The following is a 20,820-nucleotide window of genomic DNA, read 5'->3' as shown; positions in this document are numbered from 1 at the left end:
CTTTATTTCATCTTTACTTAAGGGGTGTCTGGCCCCCAAGGTTTCTACTGGCGTCCTATTCATTTTGAGGGTTATCTATACCTCAGCTTTACTTTATTCAATCCTTTTTTTTTTCCTTATAATGTCTATTATTTTCTTTTTATATTTATTGCTTCTTATTGCTTCGTTCCTATTTTATTCTGTCTATTTTATTATTCTATTTTATTATTCTGTCTGTTTATTTTATTCTGTCTATCTTAGTCCTGGTTCCTATTTTTCAGGGTTTTTCCAGCTCCTCTCTGTCTCTCCTAGTTATCGTAATCTGATCCTTTTTCCCCTAGGCTGCGGCCCCCTAGGGAACCAGCAGCTCTATGGTATTTTATTCTTTACTAGTGTTTCTACTGCGCTATGCTATAACTTTATATCGCGGTTGGGTGTTTTATCTTAGAATAAAATAACTTGGCTTTATTTAACTACTCTCTGTAGTTTATATTTTATTCTTTACTAGTGTTTCTACTGCGCTATGCTATAACTTTATATCGCGGTTGGGTGTTTTATCTTAGAATAAAATAACTTGGCTTTATTTAACTACTCTCTGTAGTTTATATTTTATTCTTTACTAGTGTTTCTACTGCGCTATGCTATAACTTTATATCGCGGTTGGGTGTTTTATCTTAGCTAGAATAAAATACCTTTATTTAAATCTGTAGTTTATATTTTATTCGTATGTTTTTCCTGCCTACACACTATGTGTATGCGTTTACTGCTTTTTATTGTATCCTATGTATTTCCCAGGTTTATCAGTTCAACATACTTTATTATATCAATGTTCTATTTTTACATATAGCTTTCCTTATCCGTTATCTATTGGTTTTGTCGCCTTTTCCCCAACGAGAGTTTAACCCCACTCTCCCTCCTATATCATATATCAAGCGGCTGACAAATTGGCCCATAACTTCACCTAGCAACAACATAGACCTGCTGTAGGACCCATAACTTCACCTAACAACAACAACATAGACCTAGAACTATAAATCATTTAATATTTCAGGTGAAACATGGAAACTAAAATGTCTTTGTCATGACAATTCATAACCTGATCACCAGATAATTTTGTGAATAATCCCACTAGGCTACTCTGTAATGTGTTGTCATTCTAAATGTCCTGAATAAAGGAAAATAGCTCTGTGTGTTGTACAATAGCCTATCCACCAAGGAACAGTTCTCTACACATTATGAGCTAAGTATCTCCGTTTCCAAACGGACTAACGAGACCCTACTGTAAATCAAGTAAACAATAACACATTATAAACATCAATTTGTTAGGGATGTTGGATCCAACATGGAGCACGGCATAACTGTCTTTACCAGGGTAATGAATGAAGAAGCACTTTGGTTAATTTTTTTATTTCACCTTTATTTAACCAGGTAGGCTAGTTGAGAACAAGTTCTCATTTACAACTGCGACCTGGCCAAGATAAAGCAAGGCAGTGCGACAAAAACACAACAACACGTGGGATAAACAAAAGTAGTCAATAACAATAGAAAAATCTAAATACAGTGTGTGCAAATGGAGTAAGGAGGTAAGGCAATAAATAGGCCATAGTAGTGAAGTAATTACAATTTACAAATTAACACTGGAGTGATAGATGTGCAGATGATGATGTGTAAGAAGAAATACTGGTGTGCAAAAGGGAGAAAAAAATATAAATAAAAACAATATGGGGATATGGTAGGTAGTTGGATGGGCTATTTACAGATGGGCTATGTACAGCTGCAGTGATCGGTAAGCTGCTCAGATAGCTGATGTTTAAAGTTAGTGAGGGAAATATAAGTCTCCAGCTTCAGCAATTTTTGCAATTCGTTCCAGTCACTGGCAGCAGAGAACTGGAAGGAAAGGCGGCCAAAGGAGGTGTTGGCTTTGGGGATGACCAGTGAGATATACCTGCTGGAGCGCGTGCTATGGGTGGGGGTTGCTATGGTGACCAGTGAGCTGAGATAAGGTGGAGCTTTTACTAGCAAAGACCTATAGATGACCTGGAGCAAATGGGTCTGGCGACGAATATGTAGCGAGGGTCAGCCGACGAGAGCATACAGGTCGCAGTGGTGGGTGGTATATGGGGTTTTGGTGACAAAACGGATGGCACTGTGATAGACTGTATCCAGTTTTCTGAGTAGTGTTGGAAGCTATTTTGTAAATGACATCGCCGAAGTCGAGGATCGGTAGGATAGTCAGTTTTAGGAGGGTATGTTTGGCGGTGTGAGTGAAGGAGGCTTTGTTCCTCTGAGGAGATGGGAGAACCTTGCAGAAGGACAACCATCTCTGCAGCACTCCACCAATCAGACCTTTATGGTAGAGTGGGCCAGACAGAAGCCACTCCTCAGTAAAAAAACTGTGTTCTGCCCCTCCCAAAAGATAGAATTTGTAGATAATTGGCCCTCTTTCTGGGACTCACCCACAAACAGGACCAAGCCTGGCCTGTTGAGGAGTGACGGTCTCCATCCTAGGTGGAGGCGTGCTCTCATCTTATCTACGAACATAGACAGGGCTCTAACTCCTCTAGCTCCATAATGAAATAGGGTGCAGGCCAGGCAGCAGGCTGTTAGCCAGCCTGCTAGTTTAGTGGAGTCTGCCACTAGCACAGTCAGTGTAGTCAGCTCAGCTTTCCCCATTGAGACCGTGTCTGTGCCTCGATCTAGGTTGGGTAAAACTAAACATGGCGGTGTTCGCCTTAGCAATCTCACTGGAATAAAGACCTCCTCCATTCCTGCCATTATTGAAAGAGATTGTGATACCTCACATCTCAAAATTGGGTTACTTAATGTTAGATCCCTCACTTCCAAGGCAGTTATAGTCAATGAACTAATCACTGATCATAATCTTGATGTGATTGGCCTGACTGAAACATGGCTTAAGCCTGATGAATTTACTGTGTTAAATGAGGCCTCACCTCCTGGTTACACCAGTGACCATACCCCCCGTGCATCCGGCAAAGGCGAAGGTGTTGCTAACATAAACAATGACGTTTTCGTCTTTTGAGCTTCTAGTCATGAAATCTATGCAGCCTACTCAATCACTTTTTACAGCTACTGTTTACAGGCCTCCTGGGCCATATGCAGTGTTCCTCACTGAGTTCCCTGAATTCCTATCGGATCTTGTAGTCATAGCAGATAATATTCAAATTTTTGGTGACTTTAACATTCACATGGAAAAGTCCACAGACCCACTCCAAAAGGCTTTCGGAGCCATCATCGACTCAGTGGGTTTTGTCCAACATGTCTCTGGACCTACTCACTGCCACAGTCATACTCTGGACCTAGTTTTGTCCCATGGAATAAATGTTGTGGATCTTAATGTTTTTCCTCATAATCCTGGATTATCGGACCACCATTTTATTGCGTTTGCAATTGCAACAAATAATCTGCTCAGACCCCAACCAAGGAGCATTAAAAGTCGTGCTATAAATTCTCAGACAACCCAAAGATTCCTTGATGCCCTTCCAGACTCCCTCTGCCTACCCAAGGACGTCAGAGGACAAAAATCAGTTAACCACCTAACCGAGGAACTCAATTTAACCTTGCGCAATACCCTAGATACAGTTGCACCCCTAAAAACATCTGTCATAAGAAACTAGCTCCCTGATATACAGAAAATACACGAGCTCTGAAGCAAGCTTCCAGAAAATTGGAACGGAAATGGCGCCACACCAAACTGGAAGTCTTCCGACTAGCTTGGAAAGACAGTACCGTGCAGTATCGAAGAGCCCTCACTGCTGCTCGATCATCCTATTTTTCCAACTTAATTGAGGAAAATAAGAACAATCCGAAATTTCTTTTTGATACTGTCGCAAAGCTAACTAAAAAGCAGCATTCGCAAATGGAGGATGGCTTTCACTTCAGCAGTAATAAATTTATGAACTTCTTTGAGGAAAAGATCATGATCATTAGAAAGCAAATTACGGACTCCTCTTTAAATCTGCTTATTCCTCCAAAGCTCAGTTGTCCTTTGTCTGCACAACTCTGTCAGGACCTAGGATCAAGGGAGACACTAAAGTGTTTTAGTACTATATCTCTTGACACAATGATGAAAATAATCATGGCCTCTAAACCCTCAAGCTGCATACTGGACCCTATTCCAACTAAACTACTGAAAGAGCTGCTTCCTGTGCTTGGCCCTCCTATGTTGAACATAATAAACGGCTCTCTATCCACCGGATGTGTACCAAGCTCACTAAAAGCGGCAGTAATAAAGCCTCTCTTGAAAAAGCTGAATCTTGACCCAGAAATTATAAAAAACTAAATCGGCCTATATCGAATCTTCCATTCCTCTCAAAAATGTTAGAAAAAGCTGTTGCGCAGCAACTCACTGCCTTCCTGAAGACAAACAATGTATACGAAACGCTTCAGTCTGGTTTTAGACCCCATCATAGCACTGAGACTGCACTTGTGAAGGTGGTAAATGACCTTTTAATGACGTCAGACCGAGGCTCTGCATCTGTCCTCGTGCTCCTAGATCTTAGTGCTGCTTTTGATACCATCGATCACCACATTCTTTTGGAGAGATTGGAAACCCAAATTGGTCTACATGGACAAGTTCTGGCCTGGTTTAGATCTTATCTGTCGGAAAGATATCAGTTTGTCTCTGTGAATGGTTTGTCCTCTGACAAATCAATTGTAAATTTCGGTGTTCCTCAAGGTTCCGTTTTAGGACCACTATTGTTTTCACTATATATTTTACCTCTTGGGGATGTCATTCGAAAACATAATGTTAAATTTCACTGCTATGCGGACGACACACAGCTGTACATTTCAATGAAACATGGTGAAGCCCCAAAATTGTCCTCGCTGGAAGCCTGCGTTTCAGACATAAAGAAGTGGATGGCTGCAAACTTTCTATTTTTAAACTCGGACAAAACAGAGATGCTTGTTCTAGGTCCCAAGAAACAAAGAGATCTTCTGTTGAATCTGACAATTAATCTTGATGGTTGTACAGTTGTCTCAAATAAAACTGTGAAGGACCTCGGCGTTACTCTGGACCCTGATCTCTCTTTTGACGAACATATCAAGACTGTTTCAAGGACAGCTTCTTTCCATTTATGTAACATTGCAAAAATCAGAAATGTTCTGTCCAAAAATGATGCAGAAAAATTAATCCATGCTTTTGTTACTTCTAGGTTGGACTACTGCAATGCTCTACTTTCCGGCTACCCGGATAAAGCACTAAATAAACTTCAGTTAGTGCTGAATACGGCTGCTAGAATCCTGACTAAACCCAACATTTTTATCATATTACTCCAGTGCTAGCCTCCCTACACTGGCTTCCTGTTAAGGCAAGTGCTGATTTCAATGTTTTACTGCTAACCTACAAAGCATTACATGGCTTGCTCCTACCTATCTTTCCGATTTGGTCCTTCCCTACATACCTACACGTACGCTATGGTCACAAGACGCAGGCCTCCTAATTGTCCCTAGAATTTCTAAGCAAACAGCTGGAAGCAGGGCTTTCTCCTATAGAGCTCAATTTTTATGGAATGGTCTGCCTACCCATGTGAGAGATGCAGACTCGGTCTCAACCTTTAAGTCTTTACTGAAGACTCATCTCTTCAGTAGGTCCTATGATTGAGTGTAGTCTGGCCCAGGAGTGTGAAGGTGAACGGAAAGGCTCTGGAGCAACGAACCGCCCTTGCTGTCTCTGCCTGGCCGGTTCCCCTCTCTCCACTGGGATTCTCTGCCTCTATCCCTATTACAGGGGCTGAGTCACTGGCTTACTGGTTTTCTTCCATGCAGTCCCTAGGAGGGGTGCGTCACTTGAGTGGGTTGAGTCACTGACGTGGTCTTCCTGTCTGGGTTGGCGCCCCCCCCTTGGGTTGTGCCGTGGAGGAGATCTTTGTGGGCTATACTTGGCCTTGTCTCAGGATGGTAAGTTGGTGGGTGAAGATATCCCTCTAGTGGTGTGGGGGCTGTGCTTTGGCAAAGTGGGTGGGGTTATATACTGCCTGTTTGGCCCTGTCCGGGGGTATCATCGGATGGGGCCACAGTGTCTCCTGACCCCTCCTGTCTCAGCCTCCAGTATTTGTGCTGCAGTAGTTTATGTGTCGAGGGGCTAGGGTCAGTCTGTTATATCTGGAGTATTTCTTCTGTCTTATCTGGTGTCCTGTGTGAATTTAAGTATGCTCTCTCTAATTCTCTCTTTCTCTCTCGGAGGACCTGAGCCCTAGGACCATGCCTCAGGACTACCTGGCATGATGACTCCTTGCTGTCCCCAGTCCACCTGGCCGTGCTGCTGCTCCAGTTTCAACTGTTCTGCCTGCGGCTATGGAACTCTGACCTGTTCACCGGACGTGCTACCTGTCCCAGACCTGCTGATTTCAACTCTCTAGAGATAGCAGAAGCGGTAGAGATACTCTGAATGATCGGCTATGAAAAGCCAACTGACATTTACTCCTGAGGTGCTGACTTGTTGCACCCTCGACAACTACTATGATTATTATTATTTGACCCTGCTGGTCATTTATGAACATTTGAACATCTTGGCCATGTTCTGTTATAATCTCCACCCGGCACAGCCAGCAGAGGACTGACCACCCCTCATAGCCTGGTTCCTCTCTAGGTTTCTTCCTAGGTTCTGGCCTTTCTACGGAGTTTTTCCTAGCCACTGTGCTTCTACACCTGCATTGCTTGCTGTTTGGGGTTTTAGGCTGGGATTCTGTACAGCACTTTGAGATATCAGCTGATGTAAGAAGGGCTATATAAATAGATTTGATTTGATAAATTGGTTGAGAACTTGTTGGAGGCTATTTTGTTGCAATACCCATCTATGTTTAAAACCTGTTTTCTCTACAGGATGTTTCTGATCTGCCAATGGCCTGGGGGAATGAGAATGGCCAAGACCATTGTGTAAAAGGGGAGGAGTTGTGGTTTGTATGACTAACAATGTAGGCAGAGGAAGGTTGAGACCGGATTGTCATAGGTAACAGTAATGCCTCTGGCTCGGATGTACATGCATGGACGTGCGCATCGTACCCCCTGGTTTAGCACCTCATGAAATACTCACAGAAAGACCCATGGGAATCCTAAACACCCCGTTCCCACAGAACAGTTTGACACTGACGGGTTGCGAGGATCAAATGGTAAGCTACTGTGCTGCACTCAACAATGTTCTGAAGTCTATTTTCCCCAGGATAAAAGTGGCTTTGCCTGAACCAAAAGGAGGACAGCTCCAAAAATTGCAGCCAGGAGATTGAGTGATCAACAAAGACCTCCGCAGAAAGACTTGGCACCAACAGCGCTGGACTGGTCCATTCCAGGTGCTCCTGATGGTTGCAGAGCGGTTGACGTGGGTTCACGCAAGCCACTGCAGGAAAGTGCCCCACAACCCAGACGAAGATGCACCAGCCGATGAATCGTCATATGTGACCCCAGTGGCCATAGAAAGACCAGGACCGGACTCTATGCATCATTTCTTTTGCTTTCGTGGTCAGTCTTTTCATTGTTAGCTGTTGTCTGGGCCCTTGGACAAGTGACAACAATACAACTGAAGTATACAACACCAGCATAGTCCCACGGTGGGACTTAAATAACAGCCGCTCCAGCTCAAGCCAATGGCTCAGGACGGGAGTCCAGCTAATAATAGCTGCCCCGTTGTTTAACCTCTATGGGCTAGGTGGGACGCTAGCGTCCCCCCCGTGGTGCACTCCATCAACAGCAGGTGCATTTCAAGAGCGGCAAATTTGAAACCAAATAAATGTCAAAATTCAAATTTTTCAAACATACAACTATCTTACACCCTTTGAAAGATAAACATCTCCTTAATCTAACCACGTTGTCCGATTTCAAAAAGGTTTTACGGCGAAAGCATAAAGTTAGATTATGTTAGGAGAGTACATTGACAATAGCTGTGTGTAATGTTTTGTCAATTCAAAGACAGGCGTCACCAAAACCATAAAACCAGCTAAAATGATGCACTAACCTTTGACAATCTCCATCAGATGACACTCCTAGGACATTATGTTAGACAATACATGCATTTTTAGTTCTATCAAGTTCATATTTATATCCAAAAACAGCGGTTTACTATGGCGTTGATGTTCAGGAAATCGTTTCCTTCCAATAACCGGCAGTCAAGTCAGCACCACAAATTAAATAATTAAAATTAGAAAACATTGGTAAAATATTATATTGTCATTTAAAGAATTATAGATTTACATCTCTTGAACGCAATCAACTTGCCAGATTTAAAAATAACCTTACTGGGAAATCACACTTTGCAATAATCTGAGCACTGCGCCCAGAAAAATACGCGTTGCGATACAGACTAGACGTCATGTTGGGGAGATCTAAAATCGAAAATACTATGTAAATAATCCATTACCTTTGATTCTCTTCATCAGATGTCACTTCCAGGTATCACAGGTCCATAACGAATGTAGTTTTGTTCAAAAAAGCTCATCATTTATGTCCAAAAATCTCCGTCTCGTTAGCACATGATGTAAGCCAGCCGGACTTCTCGTCATGAACGAGGGGAAAAAATATATTTCCGTTCGTTCAAACATGTCAAACGTTGTATAGCATAAATAATTAGGGCCTTTTTTAACCAGAACATGAATAATATTCAAGGTGGACGAATGCATACTCTTTTATAACGTATTGGAACGAGGGTACCCAACATGAACTCGCGCGCCAGGTGTCTAATGGGCCATCATCGTTCCATGGCTCTTGTTCGGTCAGATCTCCCTCCAGAAGACTCAAAACACTTTGTAAAGGCTGGTGACATCTAGTGGAAGCAATAGGAAGTGCCAAAATATTCCTCAGCCCCTGTGTTTTTCAATGGGATAGGTTTAAAGGTAATACAACACATCAGGTATCCACTTCCTGTCAGAAAATGTCTCAGGGTTTTGCCTGCCAAATGAGTTCTGTTATACTCACAGACACCATTCAAACAGTTTTAGAAACTTTAGAGTGTTTTCTATCCATATATAATAAGTATATGCATATTCTAGTTACTGGGTAGGATTAGTAACCAGATTAAATCGGGTACATTTTTTTTTATCCAGCCGTGCAAATACTGCCCCCTAGCCTTAACAGGTTAAAGGTAATTCAACACATCAGGTATCCACTTCCTGTCAGAAAATGTCTCAGGGTTTTGCCTGCCAAATGAGTTCTGTTATACTCACAGACACCATTCAAACAGTTTTAGAAACTTTAGGGTGTTTTCTATCCATATATAATAAGTATATGCATATTCTAGTTGCTGGGTAGGATTAGTAACCAGATTAAATCGGGTACATTTTTTTATCCAGCAGTGAAAATACTGCCCCCTAGCCCCAACAGGTTAAAGCATTGGGGGGGATTTTTCTTACACTAGTACATTATCTGTGTAAATGGCTTCTGTTGAGCCACTGAGTGTTTTACCTTCACATGGTGCAAAACAGGGAATCATTAAACAATGAAAACAGTTCTACAGAAGTACACTCTTCATCTGTACAAAGAGGACAATCATCACGCCGATGCATCAATCTCCGTCTTCTTAACCTGTTAGGGCTAGGGGGCAGTATTGACACGGCTGGATAAAAAACATACCCGATTTAATCTGGTTACCACTCCTACCCAGTAACTAGAATATGCATATGCTAGTTCTGAACGTCACATGCTAATGTAAAAAGCTGGTTTTTGATATAAATATGAACTTGATTGAACAAAACATGCATGTATTGAATAACATAATGTCCTAGGGTTGTCATCTGATGAAGATCATCAAAGCTTAGTGCTGCATTTAGCTGTCTTCTGGGTATATGTGACATTATATGCTAGCTTGAAAAATGGGTGTCTGATTATTTCTGGCTGGGTACTCTGCTGACATAATCTAATGTTTTGCTTTCGTTGTAAAGCCTTTTTGAAATCGGACAGTGTGGTTAGATTAACGAGAGTCTTGTCTTTAGAATGGTGTAAAATAGTCATATGTTTGAGAAATTGAAGTAATAGCATTTCTAAGGTATTTGAATAACGCGCCACAGGATTCCACTGGCTGTTACGTAGGTGGGACGATTTCGTCCCACCTACCCTAGAGAGGATAAACCGCAGCCGTCGACACAGCAGTTCTTAAAATTGGATGTAAACATAGACAACGCTGTATTAAAATTGTCAGTGTAGAGCACCAGTGAAAGGGATTTCGAAATGGGAGAAGTTAGGAGCAATTTATATAAGGACGGTATTTGGTATCATGAGAAGTTACCAATACTACCTAAGTCATTGTTTAGAGATGCGGCAAGATTGACACATGGGCAGAGCCATGTGTCAACAGGGGGATAGTAGAGCAGGTTCGGAAACACTTTGTGGCCTATTGGATAACGAACTACTTTAAAAAAACATTTTTTATAATAGATAAGCATATTAAATGGGAAGAAGTGGTCACAACTTACTGGGTGGACACGATTAGGGTAGTTGGTTTACTACGGGGGGCCAGCACAGAAAAAAATGTATGAAATTGTATGAAATGTATGCATTCACTACTGTAAGTCGCTCTGGATAAGAGCGTCTGCTAAATGACTAAAAATGTAAATGTAAAATGTAGGATCTCTCTCTTAAATAATGGATTACATTTTAGCTGATCAGGTAAACCATATAGAATGCCAGAGTTAGGGAGGCCAGAACAGGTAGACATAGAAGTTGAAGATACACTAACAGAACACATGGTTAACCAAACCCGTATGTCCGAGACTTTGTGTCCAACAGGTGAATTACAGGAGAAGATGATTCACTCAATCCAACCAGGAGACTGGGTGTGGATCCAGTCCCCGAGGAGAAAAGAACTGGAAGCAGCCACGGTGGGAGGGCCCATACCAAGTGTTCCTGGTAATAGCCTTTGTGGTGAGAATAGCTGAAAGAGCTACCTGGGTTCATATCACACATTGCGGGAGGGTAAGACACACTGACACTGTCGAACAATCACAGAGTTAGGAGAAGAACCGAATACCAATAAGGTTCGGGGGTTACCTCTCTAATGAAGATTCCCAAACCCGCCCGATCCTCACTGTGTGCGTTCATAGAAGTGAAAGTGTGGGTTGGCCTCTAGCCGGTGATATATTCTCCGGGAGGGGGTGGGGCTTTACAGGGGTACTGGTCAGTCTGAGCTGTCTGATTGTGGGAGCCATATTCCTAATACACCATGAACCACTCGAGAAGTCAGAAAGTTGTAACTTGACCCATAGTGTAGAAGATGAGGAGTTTTTATGGCCTAGGTACAAAAGGTCACTCGATCTGGATAAAAAGGAAGTGAGATTAGAGTTAGGGAAGGATGTCTCAATAGAGTTCTATGCAGACCAAATGGGGTCCCTAACCTCCTGGCAGTCTAGGACTCGGACTTCATGGGGAAGATATCTGTGTAGATCCCGGTGTAACTCATGGAATCATAGCTCACACAGAGAGAGAAGGCTATGTCAATCCACACACCCAATATAGAAACAGATGGAATATAGTGAAGGCCAGGGTTTTTGACTGCAATCCAGAGCAAGGGAAGTATTGCTTGAAGATAGGAATGACCATTAAAAGCATAAAGAAAGAGGATTTAGGGTTATGGTATGTTGGCCTTGACCAGACCATTGTCGACACTGCGGTACCATTCCGAGTAGTAGAGGTTAGGACAGGAGATAGTTCTACCGCCAGCCAGAATACCAGTAGTACCCCTGATAAAACTGACATTACCCGTGTAGTCATCCAGAGCCAAGGACCGGTGAGGATAGTTCAGACGAAAGATCTTAACCTGTTGGGTCTAGGGGGCAGCATTTGCACGTCTGGATAAAAAAAATTTACCCGATTTAATCTGGTTACTAATCCTACCCAGTAACTAGAATATGCATATACTTATTATATATGGATAGAAAACACTCTAAAGTTTCTAAAACTGTTTGAATGGTGTCTGTGAGTATAACAGAACTCATTTGGCAGGCAAAACCCTGAGACATTTTCTGACAGGAAGTGGATACCTGATGTGTTGTATTGACTTTAAACCTATCCCATTGAAAAACACAGGGGTTTAGCAATATTTTGGCACTTCCTATTGCTTCCACTAGATGTCACCAGCCTTTACAAAGTGTTTTGAGTCTTCTGGAGGGAGATCTGACCGAACAAGAGCCATGGAACGATGATGGCCCATTAGACACCTTGCGCGCGAGTTGATGTTGGGTACCCTCGTTCCAATACGTTATAAAAGAGTATGCATTCGTCCACCTTGAATATTATTCATGTTCTGGTTAAAAAAGGCCCTAATTATTTATGCTATACAACGTTTGACATGTTTGAACGAACGGAAATATATTTTTTCCCCTCGTTCATGACGAGAAGTCCGGCTGGCTTACATCATGTGCTAACGAGACGGAGATTTTTGGACATAAATGATGAGCTTTTTTGAACAAAACTACATTCGTTATGGACCTGTGATACCTGGAAGTGACATCTGATGAAGAGAATCAAAGGTAATGGATTATTTACATAGTATTTTCGATTTTAGATCTCCCCAACATGACGTCTAGTCTGTATCGCAACGCGTATTTTTCTGGGCGCAGTGCTCAGATTATTGCAAAGTGTGATTTCCCAGTAAGGTTATTTTTAAATCTGGCAAGTTGATTGCGTTCAAGAGATGTAAATCTATAATTCTTTAAATGACAATATAATATTTTACCAATGTTTTCTAATTTTAATTATTTAATTTCTGACGCTGACTTGACTGCCGGTTATTGGAGGGAAACGATTTCCTCAACATCAATGCCATAGTAAAACGCTGTTTTTGGATATAAATATCAACTTGATAGAACTAAAAATGCATGCATTGTCTAACATAATGTCCTAGGAGTGTCATCTGATGGAGATTGTAAAAGGTTAGTGCATCATTTTAGCTGGTTTTATGGTTTTGGTGACCCTGTCTTTGACTTGACAAAACATTACACACAACTCTTGTAAATGTACTGTCCTAACATACTCTAAATTTATGCTTTCGCCGTAAAACCTTTTTGAAATCGTAAAACGTGGTTAGATTAAGGAGATGTTTATCTTTCAAATGGTGTAACATAGTTGTATTTTTGAAAAATGTGAATTTTGACATTTATTTGGATTCAAATTTGCCGCTCTTGAAATGCACCTGCTGTTGATGGAGTGCACCACGGGTGGCACGCTAGCGTCCCACCTAGCCCCAAGAGGTTAAGAAGGTAGAGCAGGGCTTTATTATGGACAGACTTCTCCCATTCTTAGCTACTGTCGTATCAATATGTTTTGACCATGGCAGTTTACAATCCAGGGTTACTCCAAGCAGTTTAGTCACCTCAACTTGCTCAATTTCCACATTATTCATTACGAGATGAACAGGTGAGCAGTACGCGTCTATGTAATGAGAGCATGAACAGTGTGAGGACCGTTAAAACGTCTTAGGGCTAGGGGGCAGTTTTCGGAAGTTCGGAGAGTCTGGCGAGCCCAAAGTAAAATGCCTGTTACTCAGGCCCAGAAGCTATGCATATAATTGGTAGATTTGGAAAGAAAACACTCTGACGTTTCCAAAATTGTTAAAACTGTATGTGGTACTGTATGTGGATGATCAGGGCTTTATTCAGAAAAAGTTTCTTGGGCTACTTTGATTTGCCAAGTGGGCGAGATGTGAATTCCGTGTTTAATTTCATGGACAAACTTGTTGTTCAAACCTACGATGGCTCACCTTCAAGGGAACGTATCTGCTATTTGTATTTCCAGCTAAGTCCCCTCCTGTTCCATGGTTTAACAAGCGATGACCACTCTACTTCCATTGTCAACTAACTCCTCACATGAACTGGAAGCCACGTCTCATGTGGCCCACTCAACCACTGGCACATTGAATGTTTCCTCTCCAAGCACGGTGAGGGAACCCCTGTTAATTTTCTCTCATTACTTTATGTAGAGTCAATCACAAACACAATCACATTATTACACATCTATGATTTGACTCCTTGCTTGGACTAACTCATTCTTAGCTCTTTTGTCTCACTGTGTAGTGTTTTTGTGTTGTCTTCCCAGTCAAACCCTGCCCTGCACTGGTCAAGCCTCTGAACACCTCAACTCATGCCTCATACCCTCATTCAATCACTGCTGTGATCCCTTCCCAAAATGGTGTAGGTAGCCCTCTCATTCCTATTCCCCATAATATTGTACTATAAGTGTCTTTATTAAATGCTTTAGGTTAAAATAATTACTCTTTGACGATTTTTGAAACACATTTTTGACATCTCTGTGCGTTCTGCTCCTATACTGTGGGTCTCCCATCCTCCTCAACAACAGACATGTCTAATAACGTGTAATACAATTCATCATTAATAATTCTGCAAGTTTTCTGTTTTCAGAAGCCTGATTCTACTCACTGTGGTAGTGTGGAAGTGTTGAGCTGTATTATTTGGCCTGTGGTCCTGTTGTCCCCAGTCCCAGTGGTGAAGATAATGTCTTAATTGAGCTTCTTGTCTGTGACTGAGATACGTAATCTGCACATTTACTAAAACGTCAGCTCTCATCTCTCCCAATGTTCTCAATGTCAAACAATGAAGGCCGGGTAGTTTTTTTTCATGATTGCAACCCAGGTCATTTTAGTCGGCTGGACCTCGCTACATATTCGTCGCCAGACCCACTGGCTCCAGGTCATCTACAAGTCTATGCTAGGTAAAGCTCTGCCTTATCTCAGCTCACTGGTCACGATAACAACACACACTCGTAGCAAGCGCTCCAGCAGGTACATCTCACTGGTCATCCCCAAAGCCAACACCTCCTTTGGCCGCCTCTCCTTCCAGTTCTCTGCTGCCAATGACTGGAATGAATTGCAAAAATCGCTGAAGCCGGAGACTTATTGCTCCCTCACTAACTTTAAACATCAGCTATCTGAGCAGCTAACCGATCGCTGCAGCTGTACATAGTCCATCTGTAAATAGCCCAACCAATCTACCTACCTCATCATTGTTTTTATTTACTTTGCTGCTCTTTTGCACACCAGTATCACTACTTGCACATCATCATCTGCTCATCTATCACTCCAGTGTTAATCTGCTAAATTGTGATTACTTTGCTACTATGGCCTATTTATTGCCATAAGTCCTCACGCCATTTGCACAACCTGTATATAGACTTTTTTTAAATTTTGTGTTGACTGTACACTTGTTTATTCTATGTAACTCTGTGTTGTTGTTTCTGTCACACTGCTTTGCTTTATTCTTGGCCAGGTCGCAGTTGTAAATGAGAACTTCTCAACTAGCAACCTTGTTAAATAAAGTTGAAATAATAAAAATAAAAATATCCTATATCATAATGAGTCAGATTACATGGAGAGGGGGGACCTGATCCTAGATCATAATGAATCAGATTACATGGAGAGGGGGGACCTGATCCTATATCATAATGAATCAGATTACATGGAGAGGGGGGGACCTGATCCTAGATCATAATGAATCAGATTACATGGAGAGGGGGGACCTGATCCTAGATCATAATGAATCAGATTACATGGAGAGGGGGGACCTGATCCTAGATTATAATGAGTCAGATTACATGGAGAGGAGGGACCTGATCCTAGATCATAATGAGTCAGATTACATGGAGAGGGGGGACCTGATCCTAGATCATAAATAATCAGATTACATGGAGAGGGGGGGACCTGATCCTAGATTATAATGAGTCAGATTACATGGAGAGGGGGGACCTGATCCTAGATCATAATGAATCAGATTACATGGAAAGGGGGGGACCTGATCCTAGATTATAATGAGTCAGATTACATGGAGAGGGGGGGACCTGATCCTAGATCATAATGAATCAGATTACATGGAGAGGAGGGACCTGATCCTAGATCATAATGAATCAGATTACATGGAGAGGGGGGACCTGATCCTAGATCATAATGAATCAGATTACATGGAGAGCCGGATATATATAATATACCCTACTATTGTTTAATATTTAATATGCCATAAACTATTGTTTTTTTAACAGTTTCATTAATTCATTGTAATTAACTTAATCATTATGACACACCCCTCTCTATTGTCATTGGTTGCACTAATTGCACTGTTTGTCAACATAACCTGGTTCAAGTATTGATGACATCACCCTGAAGACGGCACAGTGATGCTGAAACGTTGGTAAATATCCAATAAATTACTGGGAGTTTATATATGGAGTGTGGGATTCTCTTTATTTTGATAGTTTATAACTCTTATGTAGTTGCCATCTTTTTGTGTTTTTCAGGCAGCCTGGGAAAGAACTGAAAAAACTCACTAAAGAGTCAAGACAGAGACACCAGAAAGACCCAAGAAGACTTGGACGCAGCATCAGAGGACAGAGAGGGATGTTCAGAACTCACTCAGTCTGGTCAGTTGGTGAGGGTAGACTTGGAGGCTGCTTACCTGACACGAAGTCTGGAGGACATGGAGGAAGTCCCCCCTCCTCTCCCCTACCTTCCCTATACCCCCTCCTCTCCCCTACCTTCCCTATACCCCCCTGTCCCCTACCTTCCCTATACCCCCCTCCTCTCCCCTACCTTCCCTATACCCCCTCCTCTCCCCTACCTTCCCTATACCCCCCTCCTCTCCCCTACCTTCCCTATACCCCCTCCTCTCCCCTACCTTCCCTATACCCCCCCCCTCTCCTCTACCTTCCTATACCCCCTCCTCTCCCCTACCTTCCCTATACCCCCTCCTCTCCCCTACCTTCCCTATACCCCCCTCCTCTCCCCTACCTTCCCTATACCCCCCTCCTCTCCCCTACCTTCCCTATACCCCCCTCCTCTCCCCTACCTTCCCTATACCCCCCCCTCTCCCCTACCTTCCCTATACCCCCTCCTCTCCCCTACCTTCCCTATACCCCCTCCTCTCCCCTACCTTCCCTATACCCCCTCCCCTACCTTCCCTATACCCCCCTCCTCTCCCCTACCTTCCCTATACCCCCCTCCTCTCCCCTACCTTCCCTATACCCCCCTCCTCTCCCCTACTTTCCCTATATCCTCTCCCCTACCTTCCCTATAACCCCCTCCTCTCCCCTACCTTCCCTACACCCCCCTCCTCTCCCCTACCTTCCCTATACCCCCTCCTCTCCCCTACATTCCCTATACCCCCTCCTCTCCCCTACATTCCCTATACCCCCTCCTCTCCTCTACCTTCCCTATACCCCCTCCTCTCCCCTACCTTCCCTATACCCCCTCCTCTCCCCTACCTTCCCTATACCCCCTCCTCTCCTCTACCTTCCCTATACCCCCTCCTCTCCCCTACCTTCCCTATACCCCCCCTCCTCTCCCCTACCTTCCCTATACCCCCTCCTCTCCCCTACCTTCCCTATACCCCCCCTCCTCTCCCCTACCTTCCCTATACCCCCTCCTCTCCCCTACCTTCCCTATACCCCCTCCTCTCCCTTATACCCCCTCCTCTCCCCTACCTTCCCTATACCCCCTCCTCTCCCCTACCTTCCCTATACACCCTCCTCTCCCTTATACCCCCTCCTCTCCCCTATAACCCCTCCTCTCCCCTACCTTCCCTATACCCCCCTCCTCTCCCCTACCTTCCCTATAACCCCTCCTCTCCCCTACCTTCCCTATACCCCCTCCTCTCCCCTATCTTCCCTATACCCCCTCCTCTCCCCTACCTTCCCTATACCCCCTCCTCTCCCCTACCTTCCCTATAACCCCTCCTCTCCCCTACCTTCCCTATACCCCTCCTCTCCCCTACCTTCCCTATACCCTAATCCTCCTCCCCCCTACCTTCCCTATACCCCCTCCTCTCCCCTACCTTCCCTATACCCCCCCCTCCTCTCCCCTACCTTCCCTATACCCCCTCCTCTCCCCTACCTTCCCTATACCCTCCTCCTCTCCCCTACCTTCCCTATACCTCCCCTCCTCTCCCCTACCTTCCCTATACCCCCTCCTCTCCCCTACCTTCCCTATACCCCCTCCTCTCCCCTACCTTCCCTATACCCCCCCTCCTCTCCCCTACCTTCCCTATACCCCCCTCCTCTCCCCTACCTTCCCTATACCCCCTCCTGTCCCCTACCTTCCCTATACCCCCTCCTCTCCTCTACCTTCCCTATACCCCCTCCTCTCCCCTACCTTCCCTATACCCCCTCCTCTCCCCTACCTTCCCTATACCCCCTCCTCTCCCCTACCTTCCCTATAACCCCTCCTCTCCCCTACCTTCCCTATACCCCCTCCTCTCCCCTACCTTCCCTATACCCCCCTCCTGTCCCCTACCTTCCCTATACCCCCCCCCCCCCCATTATGTTGGACCATCATGTTTATTTGTTTGAATCTTGTCTTTGTTTGTGATCAGGTTAGAAGAGAATGACTCCTCAACCCAAGAGGCCCTGGAGCAGCTGTGATCAGGTTAGAAGAGAATGACTCCTCAACCCAAGAGGCCCTGGAGCAGCTGTGATCAGGTTAGAAGAGAATGACTCCTCAACCCAAGAGGCCCTGGAGCAGCTGTGAGAGAGCAGCAGTGTGGAAACATTTGGGGAAATTTAAGGAAGGTTTCCTGGTAAAGAGGATTGACTGTTACGTAAAGGGTCAGAGCCACTGAGTGGACAAAATATTAAGGATACCTTCCTAATACTGAGTTACGCCTGGTCAGTTTGTCATGGAAAGAAAGGTGTCCTTAATGTTTTGTGTAAATTACATAATAACTATACATTTATGGATTGATTTATATAGCCTATTGTTTTCTATTTATTCAACCTGCCATCTACCCACCTGGGGACTGAGGGTTATGAGAGAACCCCCACATCACTAGCTTCTCTTTATTCAACCTGCCATCTACCCACCTGGGGACTGAGGGTTATGAGAGAACCCCCACATCACTAGCTTCTCTTTATTCAACCTGCCATCTACCCACCTGGGGACTGAGGGTTATGAGAGAACCCCCACATCACTAGCTTCTCTTTATTCAACCTGCCATCTACCCACCTGGGGACTGAGGGTTATGAGAGAACCCCCACATCACTAGCTTCTCTTTATTCAACCTGCCATCTACCCACCTGGGGACTGAGGGTTATGAGAGAACCCCCACATCACTAGCTTGCAGGTTCTGCAGCCTTGTAAAGATAAGGAGGGGATGACTGGGAGGCAGGTTGGCATTTATTGTCATGAATCTTGCCCTGGAGGCAGGTTGGTATTTATTGTCATGAATCTTGCCCTGGAGGCAGGTTGGCATTTATTGTTATGAATCTTGTTCTGGAGGCAGGTTGGCATTTATTGTCATGAATCTTGTTCTGGAGGCAGGTTGGCATTTATTGTCATGAATCTTGCCCTGGAGGCAGGTTGGCATTTATTGGTATGAATCTTGCCCTCTAGGCAGTTCAGCAAAGTATTCACTAGCTGGCACAGGCACAAAGTAATACAATCAGATTTTAATCCTTACCTCAACCCTAACCACACTGCTAATCCTTCCCTTAAATTAAGACCATAAAACAACATTATTTTCCACAGCCAATTCTGACTTTGCAGCTGACATATCTAGAGGAAATCGCACAGTTCTGCCTCCAGGTCAAGATTCATGACAAACGTCAACATGAGACAGGGAGAAGCAATGTAAAAATCAATAACGAAATTGTTTTCACAATTAACATGCTTTTTCTTGTTTCAAGTATGTTTTATTATGAAAAGTACAATATATCCATGTATACTTGTACAACTATGGAGCGTATGTCCACATATAATTGTACAATTTGTTTTTCCAACATAAAAAGACAAGAAATGATCACATTGGTATTTTAACGGTGTTATTGTAAGAGTTTAAATGTTTAAACAGAGGATACATCTAAAACAGGATAAAACAAGTGCAGTATGTTGTGAGAATGTTACTTTAACGTCGACTCATAACGTCACACTATAACGTCATGGGAGTCTTGTGGAAAGACTAACGGTGTTATTGTAAGAGGTCATGGGTCAAGGTCCTCACAATTATAGGAAGATGCGCATGTGTGTGTGTGAGAGTGTGTCCTGTGTGTGTGTATGTGTCCTGTTTGTGTGTGTGTGTGTGTGTGTGTGTGTGTGTGTGTGTGTGTGTGTGTGTGTGTGTGTGTGTGTCCAGTGTGTGTGAGTCCAGTGTGTGTGTGTGTGTGTGTGTGTCCAGTGTGTGTGTGTGTGTGTGTGTGTGAGTCCAGTGTGTGTGTGTTTGTTTGTCTAGTGTGTGTGTGTGTGTGTGTGTGTTTGTCCAGTGTGTGTGTGTGTGTGTGTGTGTGTGTGTGTTTGTCCAGTGTGTGTGTGTGTGTGTTTGTTTTTGTCCAGTGTGTGTGTGTGTGTGTGTGTTTGTCCAGTGTGTGTGTGTGTGTTTGTCCAGTGTGTGTGTGTGTGTGTGTTTGTCCAGTGTGTGTGTGTGTGTGTGTTTGTCCAGTGTGTGTGTGTGTGTGTGTTTGTCCAGTGTTTGTGTGTGTGTGTCCAGTGTGTGTGTGTGTGTGTGTCCAGTGTGTGTGTGTGTGTGTCCAGTGTGTGTGTGTGTGTGTCCAGTGTGTGTGTGTGTGTGTCCAGTGTGTGTGTGTGTGTGTCCAGTGTGTGTGAGTCCAGTGTGTGTGAGTCCAGTGTGTGTGTGTGTGTGAGTCCAGTGTGTGTGTGTGTGTGTGTTTGTCCAGTGTGTGTGTGTGTTTGTCCAGTGTGTGTGTGTGTGTGTGTGTGTGTGTTTGTCCAGTTTGTGTGTGTGTTTGTCCAGTGTGTGTGTGTGTGTGTGTGTGTGTTTGTGTGTGTGTTTGTCCAGTGTGTGTGTGTGTGTGTGTTTGTCCAGTGTGTGTGTGTTTGTCCAGTGTGTGTGTGTGTGTGTGTGTTTGTCCAGTGTGTGTGTGTGTGTGTGTTTGTCCAGTGTGTGTGTGTGT

General features: G+C 43.8%; 1 protein-coding gene and 1 long non-coding RNA gene across 2 annotated transcripts in view; both read left to right on the top strand.

Annotated features, from left to right (window-relative positions):
* Positions 1-20,820, top strand: part of LOC145867019 (uncharacterized) — a 145,232-nt gene that overhangs the window by 107,086 nt on the left and 17,326 nt on the right. The gene's annotated exons all lie outside the window — the stretch shown is intronic.
* Positions 13,160-15,309, top strand: LOC145867011 (uncharacterized). Its single transcript, XR_014383192.1, has 3 exons — positions 13,160-13,855; positions 14,014-14,108; positions 14,337-15,309. It is a non-coding gene; the product is annotated as an uncharacterized LOC145867011 (long non-coding RNA).

The sequence above is a fragment of the Salmo salar genome, unplaced genomic scaffold (genome assembly GCF_965601325.2).
Source record: "Salmo salar unplaced genomic scaffold, fSalSal1 ptg000152l, whole genome shotgun sequence".
Classification (NCBI taxonomy): Eukaryota; Metazoa; Chordata; class Actinopteri; order Salmoniformes; family Salmonidae; genus Salmo; species Salmo salar.
The sequence above is the reverse complement of the archived record's forward strand: the minus strand, read 5'-3'. Positions and strand labels throughout refer to the sequence as shown.